Here is a 14,237-nt window from a genome sequence, read left to right as displayed (position 1 = left end):
CGGTGGATTCACATTTCTAAACTGAGATTTCAATTTTTGTTGAGTCGAATATAGGGAAGGATCCAAATCAGTCTGAAATAAATTGGGCTGTTTCCTGAATAAGTAAAACACAGTTATTTCTGACAGGAAAGATTTTAGAATTTCACATTGCATCTGACAGTAACAGTCTGTCCTAGCTAATTCTGCTCTGTGGGAGTAATAGGGAATACCCTGAATGGCCTTAAGAATGGAAGAATACTTTTACAGGGAGAGATGTATTTGTGAAGCCTAAGTCTAATCTGTGGGCATGTGAGAGGGCAAAATCTGCAATATGGTGGGGCACCACCATAATCTAAGCCTTGGCCCATGCTTAACACTGATGCCTTTTCTCAAGCCCTGATCAGATCAGGCAAGCAAGAATCACACTGAATTCAATAAGATGTCTTTAATGCTTAGTATTAGGGGTGCCATGCAACCGGTAACTAGCAAAATTTAAAAATATGCAACACAGGAATGCAATCAAATGGGTGAGATAAAATACCAACATCATAAGGAATCTCTATAAGAAAAGCGTAACATAAGCTACTGTAATGATATGGTAATTACCTGTGCAAGTATACTGAAAGTCTTGTAGTGCTTGAGATATTGGACTAGGGGTGGGAAGACCCATGTTCTAGTTCATCCTTGGCCATTGTATGAAGCTCCCTAGATTATTTGGGGGCAGTTATTTGCTTCCAGCCCAATCTACCTTACAAGGTTTTTGCTTTGAGGAAAAATGGGAGGAGGAATACTATGTTAGCCATCTTGAGTTCCTGTACAAAAGGCAGGATAGAAATCAAATAAATAAATAAATAATATTGGAAATTGGAAGAGGAATTTCTAACTTTTATTTATTAGTGAGTGTACTGAGGCACAGCAGTGCCTAGACCAAAAAGAAAAAAGAAAAAACCCAGTAGTTGTATTCATTCATAAGACTCAACTTTGTCTCTTGGGTGGTACAGCAGGGTTAGTCATAGAAGGCCATATCTCCTAATCTTCTCATTTGATCACCTGCATTTTCTCTTTGACCAGCCCAGTGGTGAGAATTAGCCCAACAACTGAAATTCTCCCACCCAGGGAGAGAAAGAGCGTGAGAGAGTGAATTGGAGCTGCTGGGGAAAGTATGATTCATTTTCATGTCTGTGAAGTTCAACACACTGTAACAGATTTTTGCCCAACCCAAGTAAGACACATTAAGCTGTCTTTACTTATCCTGGCCCTTTACTCTTAAATATAAGATTCTGATATTCTTAGTAATGGTGAATCAGCTTTCTTTTGGCTGATTAGCAGAATGCACCAAACTTTTTTTTTTTTTTAACTTTTCAAGCCCAGAAAAATCTAAACAGTCATCATTACGTTCTGAAAGACGATTGACCCTATTATGAACATGCAGGACCAAGTGCTGTTTATCATAAGTGAATCAGTCAATGAATGTATTCTTCTATTTTTTGTTTGTTTTTGTTTTAGCTCTGCATTAATAGCAACATTTCTAGCTAAGGTGCTGTATTTTGATCCCTGTGGAAAGCACTGCATCTCTAATCAGAGAGGAAGCAAGAGGAAAAGACTTGGAGAACTCTCTAGGGTGGATTTTAGGAGCTTGGGAACAGCAAGGAAGCAACAGAAAGGGGAAGTCCTGATCCAGAAGAAAAGTGCTATTCTGCAAATCAGAAATTCTAAGAAAATGTATATTATTATATAGAAGGAACAGATTTTGAGACATCTGTCAGATATCTTTCTCAGGGATTTTAATTTTGTGTGTTTCCGGGGCGGGGGGGGGGAGAGGATATAATGCATGTTTTACTCTCTGTGGCTTTTAATGGATTGCTGTTTTTAATTTCTATTAACTTCCAGTTATATTATATTTTAATTGATAGATACACAACTTGAGCTGCTGTGGTTAAACACTGCTCTGATAGCAGTTAGCTAGAAGGCAACTAATAAATCTTAGATAAATAAAATAAATAAAAAGAGGTTTAAAGGAATCCTGTGGGTGGCAAAATATCCACAGCTGATTTAATGGCTTCCTACTAAATAAATCTAACAAGGTTAACTTTGATTGTTTAAATAAGTGAATACAAATATATTTAATTTGGCATATAATGGCCATTAATATTTATTACTGAAATTCATTTGATACAATGACATCTACAAATTATTCCAGGTAAGCATTACTGCCCTTTATCCAACTATGCATATATTAAATGCAGTAACTGTATTAAAATATTGATCATCCTCACTTACTGACCACAATTTGGACTGAAAACTCTGTTGTTAAACATATCACCCTTGATCATTAAGTGCAATGTCATGTGACCATGAATTGCAACTTCCTGCTGGCTTCCCCACTGACTTGGCTTGTTGGAAGCTGGCTGTGAAGGTCACAAATGGTGATCACGGGGCCACAGGTGACTGCAATGGCCACAAATTCAAGGGCCAGTCGTAAACCTACTTTTTCAGCACTGTTGGAACTTTGAACGGTCACTGAATGAGGCAGTTGGTAAGTGAGCACTACCTGTATGTTCCATTTCAGGGAAGACTCAGAACAGGGGCATCCACAGGGAGGGGTGAAAAAGTCGAGATGACTTCCATGCAATAAAAGCCCTGCCCCCATTTTTAGATGCATTGCAGCTGCCATCTTAACTTTTTTGACACACTCACATGAACAGATACCTTGGGAGATGATCTAGCTAAGAATTACTTGAGAAATGTTTTGAATGTTTCCTGCAATAAAACCAAACAATTTCCAGTTGAATATTTCTATGATTTTACTAGACAAATACTGTGGAGTAATTTCCATTGATTTGAACAGGATATGTTCAGGTTAAATTTCATTCCTCCCATTTTGTCTTTCAACAGTTCTGAATGTGAGTCTCTGCCTCTGCACCAATTCTGTTTCAATCACAGCCACTCTGCACTGTACATTCTGAAGATTTGAGAACCTGCACCACGCTATGATGGAATGAAATCTCGCTGAAAGAGAGAACTCGGCATCTGAATATATTATAGTAAGTTTAGAAGTATTTCTGCTGTACCACAACATGGGGAAATAAAGGTGATTACAGTGGAAAAACAGCTTTTATACTTTCATTCATAATGTGAGACAGAGATCCAAGGAACACAGTGAGCGTTCCTATAGACAGCCAGTCTATTCCATTTTTTATGCACATCGACAGTGAACTACTTTATGTCTTTGTTCAGAAATGGTTATATATATTCAGGGGGTAGGTCAAAATGTCAGGATGGTGGCTGCAACTATGTGATGAGAGCCACATTCCCTTCTTATGTGGGACACACGAAAAACCAGGGTGCGGTATCAATCACATGACACACCTATCGTCTTAACGATTTGACCCCTCCCTGCAGCTCCCTGTATCTCTTTCCCCATCCAAAAACCCTCTCATTACTTTCAATGAATTTTGAACACCTAAAGTCTTTAAAAATTCTTTAATTCTTAGGTTAAAATCTGAATCCATAAATAGTTCCACATCCTATAAAAAGAAAAACTGTGGATCTCAAACCAATAGCCATTTTTACTTTATTACAACCAATTAATACTGACTTTCAGCTTCAACTTTCTAACTTCAGTACTATCCTTTAATTTATTAGGACTGCTTTATTTTGCCTTTCTTATTTTACTTTTAAAAGTTGCTAAGCTTGAGATTTGTTGTATGCTCAGAAGAACCAATGTGATTTGAAGCATGTAATGAATTTGTACTGTAAAAATGAATGTACTGCTTAGGTTCACCTAGGTATTACATTCATTTTTACAGTACAAATCATCAGATTTCTCATATACAGTCTATCTCTCTCTCTATCGCTATCTCAGTTTACATTGATTTCCAAGATGCAGTTTAATTGATTAGGTTCAAATTTGACCAAGCATTGTAGCCCAAAAGTTCTTTTATGACTCAAATGTGAAAGAGCTTTTTTTATGATGATGATGATGATGATATGATGATCATGATGATATTGCTGGGAGCTGGGGAGCATATACATTTAATTAATAAATAATAATAATATTCACTCTAACCTACATTGTACAAGAAACTGTGCATATGCATTTTTAAATAAACAGGAATGTACATCAGCATCAAAGACTGAGGATGCCTGAAATTATAACTGGGTTGAGACATTCAGTTTTATCCTGTATAGAGATTTGAGAGGTAATTTGCTTCCTTCACTTCTGACAACTTGCAGAACCAAAAGTATATTTTATATGGGTACACAAGAAAGAAATTCTCAGTCTGATAATGGAAGCTACTCCATGAGTAAAAATATTCCGTTACCAAGATTTTCAAGCAATACAATTAATCTATAATCTGATAAAAACACAGATGGTAGGGATCTAGCGATGGGTAGCCAGCAATGCTTAGAAACTGTTGGAAATAATTTGTCAGCAGTAGCACTAATATGATCTTAACTGCAAGACGTATGTTCTGATGATAAATGGTTAACATGTCTTTTGATTGGCTTTCTGTCCCACCTTAGAAAAGGTTTGACCTGAACAGCAGGTGGCACCTAAGCACCTATTATAAGTAGATTGTCTTCAAGAATTTTAAAGCTAACCTGTGCCCTTCCCTGCATGGGAGCCTGAACTGAAATTACTGAGTGATAGTAGTTATTAAATGGTTTCCTAACAAAAATATACCAGCTAAAAAAAAAAAGTTGAAAAAGGAATGACTTCAGCTTCAAATCAGTCCAAGAATGATTACTCATTAATTCCATCAGAACGTAGAAAGTGTAAGTGCTTTTAGAACTTTAACCTAAAGAATAAAACCATACTAATGCAAATTCAGTAAATTCTATTAACTTTAATGGAACTTGCAGGTAAGAGATAAAGTGAAAGATAGTTGCTTATAATACCCTAGCAGTACAGTTCCATATTCATTCACTCAGAAGTAAATTCCATTGGATTCATGAGAATTCTTCACAAGTAAATGTGCATTGGATTACTGCCTAGATGAATTTTAGACTGAGTTACAGTATAGGTCACTAACACTTTTTTATTGATTGAAATCTCTGAATGGAAAAAACAAATGGCAATATCCACTTCCCAGAATAACAGTATCTCTGTTTAACTCTTAGTGGGAGATGTGAATTACAAGCTCTGTAGTTCTCTAGGGAAGAGACTGAAATTATGATTTTGTGGAAAATACTATAGAGGACTTATCATGACTAGCTTTACCTTTAGGCAGAGTGGGGCAATGGCCTCAGGCATTGGCTTAAAAGCAACATCAATATCCTTTCAGCCCTTAATTCTTTAGGAAGGCAACTGTCATACAAGCTGTTCTGGGTGTGCTCAACTTCTGTAAAAAGCAAATGCCAAATCTAATTAATGCCAGAAGCTGAATTATTTTTCAGCAGCTTCTCTACAAGGAATAAGAAAGGTGGCCCATTTTATTCTTTGTTACCAACAGCAAACACTCTTTATACTGCATCCATAGCATCAATTGTGTGCTGGAGACAGCTTGTCCTGGCTTGTGAGAGCCCATTGTTAAATTTTTGGAATTTTGCAAGCCAGCTGAGAACAGAATTGAGCCCGAATGCCAAGCACACCGATCATCTGCTAGTGGCACAACATTGTAGCAGCAATGGAGCTGGCAGAGTTGGTTCTTAAACCTTTACCAGCACGACTGCTAAATTTACCACTAGTTAGCATAATCATTTTGGGTTGCTCTTTAGTTTTAAACCTTTAAAAAAATATCCAGTGTTCTTTGTTCTCAGTGCAAATGAATTAATTAGGTAGAACAAATTAAAAACAGACTTATCACTTGTACCAACATAATCCCAATATATTAAATAATTGACTGGGGGGAAGAGTTTGGTTTTTATTTTAATGTGGTATTAAACAGAAATTTCACACATTTGTGGTGTAGGAACCATTAATAGCCAAGAAGAACCAGGTTGTAGCAACATATCTCTGTAATTGTGGCCTTCATTCAAGCCCAAGCAATTCTATAACATATTTATATCATATTAGTATTGTGAATCTATTCTGGATCAGTGGAATATAGGGCTTCTCTTTCTCTTCTCTTCTCTTCTCTTCTCTTCTCTTCTCTTCTCTTCTCTTCTCTTCTCTTCTCTTCTCTTCTCTTCTCTTCTCTTTTTGCCTTCAAGTCAGTGTTGACTCCTAGAAACTGTCTGGACAAGTCCCTGCATTTTTCGTGGCAAGATTTTAGAAATGGTTTGCCATTGCCTCCTTCCCAGGGCTGAGAGAGAGTGACTGGCCCAAGGTCCCCCAGCTGGCTTTGTGCCTAAAGCAGGACTAGAACTCATGGTCTCCTAGTTTCTAGCCTGGTGCCTTAACCACAACACCAACCTGGCTCTCATGGCATTTTTAGGGTGCTATAAAAATAAATGGAAAAACTATGGAAAACATTGTCTTAAAGAGTTTTCATTTAAAATGTAATGGAAAAATGTCTTATCAGGACATGAAGCTTTGCTAATTTCAGAAATCTGAAAGACATGGCTTCCATTAATACTGTTTTATACAAACAAATGATGACTTATCCTCATGGTGTGAGAATGAGCCATTATCTATTAATTAAATTTATCTTTTAACAAACATAGATATTTCCTAGCATGGCATGAGAATGACTTAATGAATGTGGCAATGTATTTCCAGGGCATAGCCAGATTTATTATGTGGTTGCTTTTTTCAAAATAAGATTGCTATGTATTTTCCAAAAAGAAACTGAAGTACTCTTCAAAAAGTATGCTCCCCATAAAAACTAATTCTCACAATATAAATGAAAAGAGATGAAAGGCCAAAGATCCGTCTAATCCAGCATCCTTGTTTCTAATAGTGCTTACCCAGTATAAACTAATTTACATGTCACATGAATCAGAACGTACAGAGTTGGGAATAAGTCAATCACTGGGTTGTTCAATTCTTTGTAAATGCCAGTTCTGTTTCTCAGTGTTTTTCTGGAGTTCTGAAAGCACACAGAGAACATTCTACATATAGATTTTTTTTTTAAATTGATAAGTAGCCCTTATAACTAGTCATCCTTACATTATTAGAAGAGCTGTGACTCTGAATGTGCAAATATTTGATCTGGGAGAAAAAGAACTGGAGGGAAGTGATTTCAATTCTGAAGTATGAACAGGGTACGTGTTCAAGCCTTTATGCCAATCTTATTCAGTTATTCCATAGAAACTAAGAACCCTCTTCAGGCATTGCTTTCTTTGTTCAGGTAACTGAGAATAGGACCAGGTAGTGTAACTCCAACACGTAGCACCCTGAGAGTCATTGAACAAGTAAACAATAGCAGCTACTGCATTTTTCACTATATTGGCCACCACAAGAAGTGAACAAGAAGTTAAAGATGTGGATGTGCAGATTCAGAAGTAACATTCTCATGGCAAATTTACCAATTTGAACATGGTTAGATGATCAAATAGGTAAATTTAATGTCTGGCAGTTTTAGTTGCAATTAGAAATGCAATTGTGTAATTCAGCTCTGCTCTTGAATGCAGAATCAAGTTGCATTCTTTCTACACATGTAGAAATGGCCTTTGTGTATTTATAGTCAAATATTACTTCTATGGATTTCATTGTATTTAGCATTATAAGCACACACATACTCGAATTCTACTCTGTTGAGTAAGCAATTTCTTCTAACAGACCACTGAGATATCATTAATTTTTCATTCTCTGCAGTCACCATAGCAAAGGCCATCTGTGCTTTGGCTGATAATTTGTCACAACAATTTTTTTTTCAAATCCCCTTTCCCCCATCACCTGTGTCTTTGCCTTAAATGATAGAAAACATCTTATTTATTTACTTTAGTTAGTTTTGCCACCAAGATGTATGTTTGATACATAATTAATTGTTAATTGCCTTGTAAAATCAAGAAAAATACCAGTGGTTGTTCTTGATTTTATAGCCCACATCAAATTACAAAAGGGAGGTGGGTGCGGAAATCAAATAATTTCTGCAATATAAGTAATGTAATCTATATCCATATCTATATTTATATTTACTATCATATGCTGCAGCGTAATAGAGTATTTCTAACTTTCAGTTTTACTTCCGATATTAATTGAGGGATGGCAGAATTATAGATTGATCTTTCTGTGTTAGAGTTTGACATCCATCTATGTATGCATCTGCATGGATATTATTGCTGGTTTTTCAGAAACCTTTCATACATCTGGCCAATTAAATGCTACATACTTTTAAGCTTCACTACTGAACTTTTTATAACCTATTTAGTAATGACAGCCATTAGAAAAAGCAATAAAGATTTAAATGTGTGAATTAAGATATTTTGGGCTCTGTGTTCTGCATCTTATTCAGTAGTATTTGCTTTTTACATGCCTTATGCATTGCTAATAACAATTTTAATATCACCACACAGTAGGATCGGAAAGCTGTAGGAGAAAAACAAGGTATTCTCCACTGCTGACTTCACTAGGTCACCAAAGCGTACAGTGGCTGATATCACACAATAATTAGTAAAATTAATTAGCCTTAGGAAACCAAGCCACATGACTCTATGCTTTAATACAAAGACTTGTTGCCATAGCAGCCCAAATAGCAGCATCTTTGCAGCTCTTAAGGTTCCTTGTTTCTTTTCATAATGAATGGCTATAGGGTATAAAGCTGTAGATAAATCCAATCTAGAGTGTTCTTTGGCTTAGATATGGTAAACCACCAACAACAGCAAATGAATGCTGCAAAATTCAATGCCTTATTCAATGTTGCCGCAAACTATGATGATGACAAAATGATGACATGCACATGATGTAATCACACCAATGTCACCATTATGCACTTTCATGGAGGTGTTATCCATATGGCCAGGTTGCCCCCTTGCCAGTACAGGTCAGCAACCATTTTTGGAGGACAGGAATCAGCTATGTTGTCTATACTTACTCATCACCCACTACAAATGTGACCACTAGGTGTATTTTCCTTTTCCACTTTCAAAGTAGTGTTTTCCAGCTTCTGTTGATTCAACTGCTGCTGTCTGATTTGTCTCCTGTGTTTTACTTTCCTATGAACCAACGAACCAAAGATTGTTTTCTTTCCAGAGACAGGCTTACCCTCTCACTGCATTTTATTCTGTTTTTCCTGAATACCACCTATTGCAGGTTGTATGACAGTAGGTCTTCCTTATTAGCATAATGGTTATAACAGTTCCTTTACATGCAGAATGTCCTTGGTTTGACAGCTAGCAGGATGTGCTTATATTACTATTTTTATTTTCCTGAGCTATTTTTCTTCTGTGTTGCTTTTTCGTTGTTTGTTAATAAGTCTACCAGTTCTCTGTTTCATCAATTTTTCAATCATTTGAGAGGCTTGTTACAATTCAAGTTCTGCCCCTTTCATGCCTGTGTTCAACATCACAATGTACCTACAAAAGGGGACAGCTTATGCACAACATGCTTTCATTATTTCACACCCCTGACTTCCCTCCAAAATACCTCTCCCTCATTGTTTTTTGAAATAGTATCTCAGATTAATGTATTTCTGTGTTACTTAGGTAGCTGAAAATTTATGATAATCTTTATTTAAAAGTTTCACTTCATAGCAAAAGGCAGTACTCTAATATGGACTAAACGAAGTAGAATTCTAACTGAAAATAGGAACAGCATTCCCATTGCCCACTGAAGATATTACTGTAGATTTCACCAGAAGAAATAGTGTTTGTAGAACACAATATGGATTGCTCTCCTGGCAGTAGGTTCTAGAAATCTTTGATAAAGCTAAAGACTTTTTTTCATACCTTCTAATCATATAGAAAGTCTGAAGCATATGATATGGAGGTCTACATGACCCAAGTATGTCTTTGAATAATTTAGGCCTTACCTATGTATTACTTAGACAGAGAGGATAAAATATAAATGTATCTATAACCACTGTCAAGAAGATCAGAAGCCACTTCTTTAGAATTTTTCTTTTTCCTTTGGTTTCCTTTGGTTTCCTTTGGTTTCCTTTCCTTTCCTTCTTTCCTTTCCTTTCCTTTCCTTTCCTTTCCTTTCCTTTCCTTTCCTTTCCTTTCCTTTCCTTTCCTTTCCTTTCCTTTCCTTTCCTTTCCTTTCCTTTCCTTTCCTTTCCTTTTTTTCTTTTCTATTTCTTTTTCAACTTTTTATTACTTTTCTTTATTCTTCCTTAATTCAAAATGTGTATTGTTTTTAATTCTATTGAAAAATTTCTTCAATAATTTTTTTTAAAAAAAATAGTAATTTAGGCCTTACCTGAAAGCCTCAGAGCCTCCCAACATGTTTAAAGGGAAATCTACCATTCCTGATTCAAAAGCTACTTCAAAGCCTATTCTATTGCTATTGATTTCTTAAACTATTGCTACCCATTTCATTGACCTGAGGCTTGGCTTGAGTGGGATATAATTACAGTCTATCAATAAAAGAAAAAGGCATTGCTAGCAGTAAGAGTAGCACTCATTTAATGAGAAAGAAGTGTGTCTGTTAACATCAACAGCTATTTCATAAAACAGCATTTTTGTTCCTTGCCAAATAGCTGCCATAAAAAGAGACTTTTTTTAATCATCTCTGTGATTCTTTTATTAATCTCTGTGAAACAGAGACAATAGATAGAGATGCCAATTTTTGACAATCACCAGCTTATTCCTCAAGGCCCAATTTCTGAACAACCTTGTCTTATGCTGCATGTGCGCCACATTCCTGACAACTTTGCTGCATTTATTCTGGCCTCCCTTGCCTTCTTCTTGCAATTTGTACTGCAGAGCGAGGAGAAGAAGAGGCCAAAAGCAAAACCTATGCTTTGCTTAATCAGTTAGGAAAGTGTCACTGCAGTCAAAATATTTAGGCAAAACAAAAAAGCAGAGCATTCACAAAGGCTGTACCGTAGCTGACTAGCTTAACAGCAGAGTATTTGATTTGATTAAGTGATCCATCACAAAAGTATCACAAGCATCTTTTTCAGAACATGTATATGTCAATGTTGTCTTCCTTTAGCCTCTGCCCCAAATTTCCTTTCAATGGAGTTTTTAGCTTAACGTCTTGGTCCTCGTGCCTAGCTATGAAACTTTAATATATGTAACAGGGTTTGCTCATAACCATTCCTTTTAGTCTCTTCACATATCTTTTCCTTTGCTTCACTGAGCTTCACAGTGCTGACACTTTAGGACCAAACTGTATGAATGTATTATGAATGTGGATATGTATGCATACATGTATGTGTGTGTGTCAGATCTTACAACAAATACTGGGATTATACAGTATAAAAATCCTACATACACTATACTGATGAAAATAAACATTTAAAACTAATTTTAAAAAAGAGATCCATAGCAACCTTTTGGTATCACTATGGATTTAATTCAGTCCTTAAATTTATCATTACCTCTAGACCATACAGAAATGTATTGCTCCATCTTTTCTTTTTGGAATATAAAGACATTTCAGAAATAGATAGCACATATCTTGAATCCATTGTCTAGCATCAGGAAGATAAGTACTGTACTTTCCATTCATGTAAGATCAACTGCTTTGCTGAGTCCCAGGCTCAGTAAGGCCAATAAAATGACAAATGTACTGTTTTAGGAATATAATTTACTATCAGGTTTACATTTTAACTGTTACATCCCCCCCCCCCCAAATCGTATTAACATATGCTATAACATGAAACCAAAACAGAGCTAGGGCTGGACAGGACCAAATCATGAGTTAAAGAATGCATTTATTTATTATTTCAATTTATATAGCTGCCCATCTCAGATATATGACTCTAGGTGTCTCACAATTAAAAAAAAGTATAAAAATATCAAAACAATACAAAAACAATGATTTAAGAACAATAAAAACAACATAAAAGCACATAAAAACCATAAAAAATCAATAACTGAGATATTTTAACTTCTATCAATAATAATCAATACAGCCACTGCACAGGTTCTACCACACTCCTGGCTGTCTATGCCTGATAGCAAAACCATGTTTTCAGGGCCTTATGGAAAGACAGCAGGGTTGGGGCCAATTTGATTCTCAAATGTATTGCCATTCCACCGTATCTGATATCCAATCTTTTAAAAACATTATTTGAAGGTCCAACAATATTTTTTTATGAATTAACATCTTTCTTAAATCATAAAAAGTATAGTTTACATTTTGTAAGACTTGGACACGATTTTCCAAGACTACATATTATAATTCTTCACTCCACATTTCAGCTATAGAACTAATTATAACAATCATTTTTTAAAAAAAAATCTGATGTAAAATTAAGTTATTGGTTTCACATCAAGCAGGATATCTCCTAAGGATCATAGGATTGCAGATACCTCTGAATCTGCTAAGGGTTCAAGGTGACATACATATTGACCAATCTTGATAGGTTGCTTGATAAATTGGGATTGCCATAAAACCTTTCTCAATAATTATTTATCTATATAAAATATTTATTAAAAATTAATAATGGAATCCCTCTTAAAATATACTTTAGTCTTGATGTAATATTCCTTTTGATTACATTGATCTTGTTCTACTGACTCAATGGAAGTTTTATCACCAGTTTATATCTACTGAAATCACATCTATATATTTAGATACTTTCAAGTCAACATACAGTGAAATATTTTGAGAAACTTATAAACCCATGTATTTTATAGAATTATGTAAATCATAAAACCCACAATAGTCTATGGATATTTTAAATCCTAAAGGAAGCAAATTGGATGTTTTCCAATTGATGGTATAATCAGAGTATAATCCATATTGCTTCAATAACTTCAATAGGGTTTGGTAGTAATAGTGAATATTTATATGAAATAACATGATATCATCAGTATGTAAGAACAGATTGTACTAAATATGAAGTGTCATCATATCCGTAATATCTGGAGATTTTCTACAGAAAGAAGCTAAAGGTTCAAGAGCCAATTAAATATTAGAGGTGACAGAGGCATCCTTCATAGGTGACAATATATTTTAACGGGTCAAGAAACAAACCCACTTATAATTGCTCTAGCCACTAGATAAAGATACCAAATATTAACCCAATGGACAAAAATTCAGTCTGGACCTTATCAAAGGTCTTTTCAGCAGCTAACAACATTAAAACAGCCAATTCTAATTTATTTGCCATTATGTCCAAGAAATCAATTGCCAACTGAATATTTTCATATGCCTGTTTATTATAAATCTAGATTGAGATGAATTGTAAATGTAATCCCCTAGCTAATGTTGCAGTTAATATTTTGGCACCCATGTTAACCAATTACATTGGCCTATAACTTGCACATCAGGTAGGGATTTCCTCAGGCTTTAATGTTATTGTGAGATAGACCTCATAGAATGAAGGATGAAATGTAGTGAGATTAAATGATTAATTATATACCTCTAGTATAGGTGCCAATAGGTCTATAAAAACTGTATCTCATTCAACTGGAAAGCCATCAGGATAAGGGGCTTTCCCAATTTCACAGGTTGGATTGTCTTTTTATTTTTAAGAGATCTCTTCCATTTCAATATTCCCTCCTCCAGTTTAATAATTTGTTGTTCAGTTGTAGATATCTCCAGTTTATATAACAGAGTATAAACATTTTTTAAAACCCTGGTCATTACTATTTCTGCCTCAGTATGTGTAGAGGAATATAGAGATGACCTTTGGGGAATTAATGAATAAATGAGGAGAAATGGCCGCTCAGTCCCAAGAACTGGAAAGTGTGTGAAAGAAACTGAAAATAAACCTGCCTTGAATTTGCTTGGTATAAGATGGGGCAGAGAGAAACTCCTCATGTTTCTAACTAGCATTAATCCAGGAACTGAGGTGGCCTTTTGATGGTGGATTATATTTACACTGAATTATATGATACTGCTGTAAATGAGGCATTTTATCAATTGCCAAACATCACCATGCAAATATGACAACTTCAGTCATCCCATCAGTAAACATGAGGAAAGGTTTCTGGGTTAATGCTAGCTGGAAACCATAAGGATATTTATCTTTCTGTTCCCTCTGCTACAAATGACACTGTTGAAGGTTTATTCCAGAGAAATTAAAGAAGTGCTCCTCTCTTTTATTTGTACAAAGTCATCAATAAACATGGAGCTTTACCGAATGTTGGGATAAATCAGTAAGTCTAATTAAAGATGTAGGAAACAGCACTTCTGAGTATGAAGCCAATACAGTATTCTGCTTCTTTGTCAAGAATCTATCTTTATCCTTTATAAAAAGAGTACCACATTTCTCTTTTCCATCAAACATCAACAATGAAGCTGTTATCTTTCT

General features: G+C 35.4%; 1 long non-coding RNA gene across 2 annotated transcripts in view; it reads left to right on the top strand.

Annotated features, from left to right (window-relative positions):
* LOC112541514 (uncharacterized) overlaps window positions 1–14,237 on the top strand; it is a 220,299-nt gene that overhangs the window by 185,416 nt on the left and 20,646 nt on the right. For both annotated transcript variants that reach the window (XR_015796357.1, XR_015796355.1), the window contains exon 10: window positions 2,875–3,023. This is a non-coding gene — a long non-coding RNA (uncharacterized LOC112541514). The remainder of the gene's footprint in view (window positions 1–2,874; window positions 3,024–14,237) is intronic.

The sequence above is a fragment of the Python bivittatus genome, unplaced genomic scaffold (assembly GCF_059951505.1).
Source record: "Python bivittatus isolate LINGU-HERP-01145 unplaced genomic scaffold, Pbiv_v1 ctg000330_np1212, whole genome shotgun sequence".
In the NCBI taxonomy this organism is placed as follows: domain Eukaryota; kingdom Metazoa; phylum Chordata; class Lepidosauria; order Squamata; family Pythonidae; genus Python; species Python bivittatus.
This window is presented reverse-complemented; position numbering and strand designations above follow the sequence as displayed.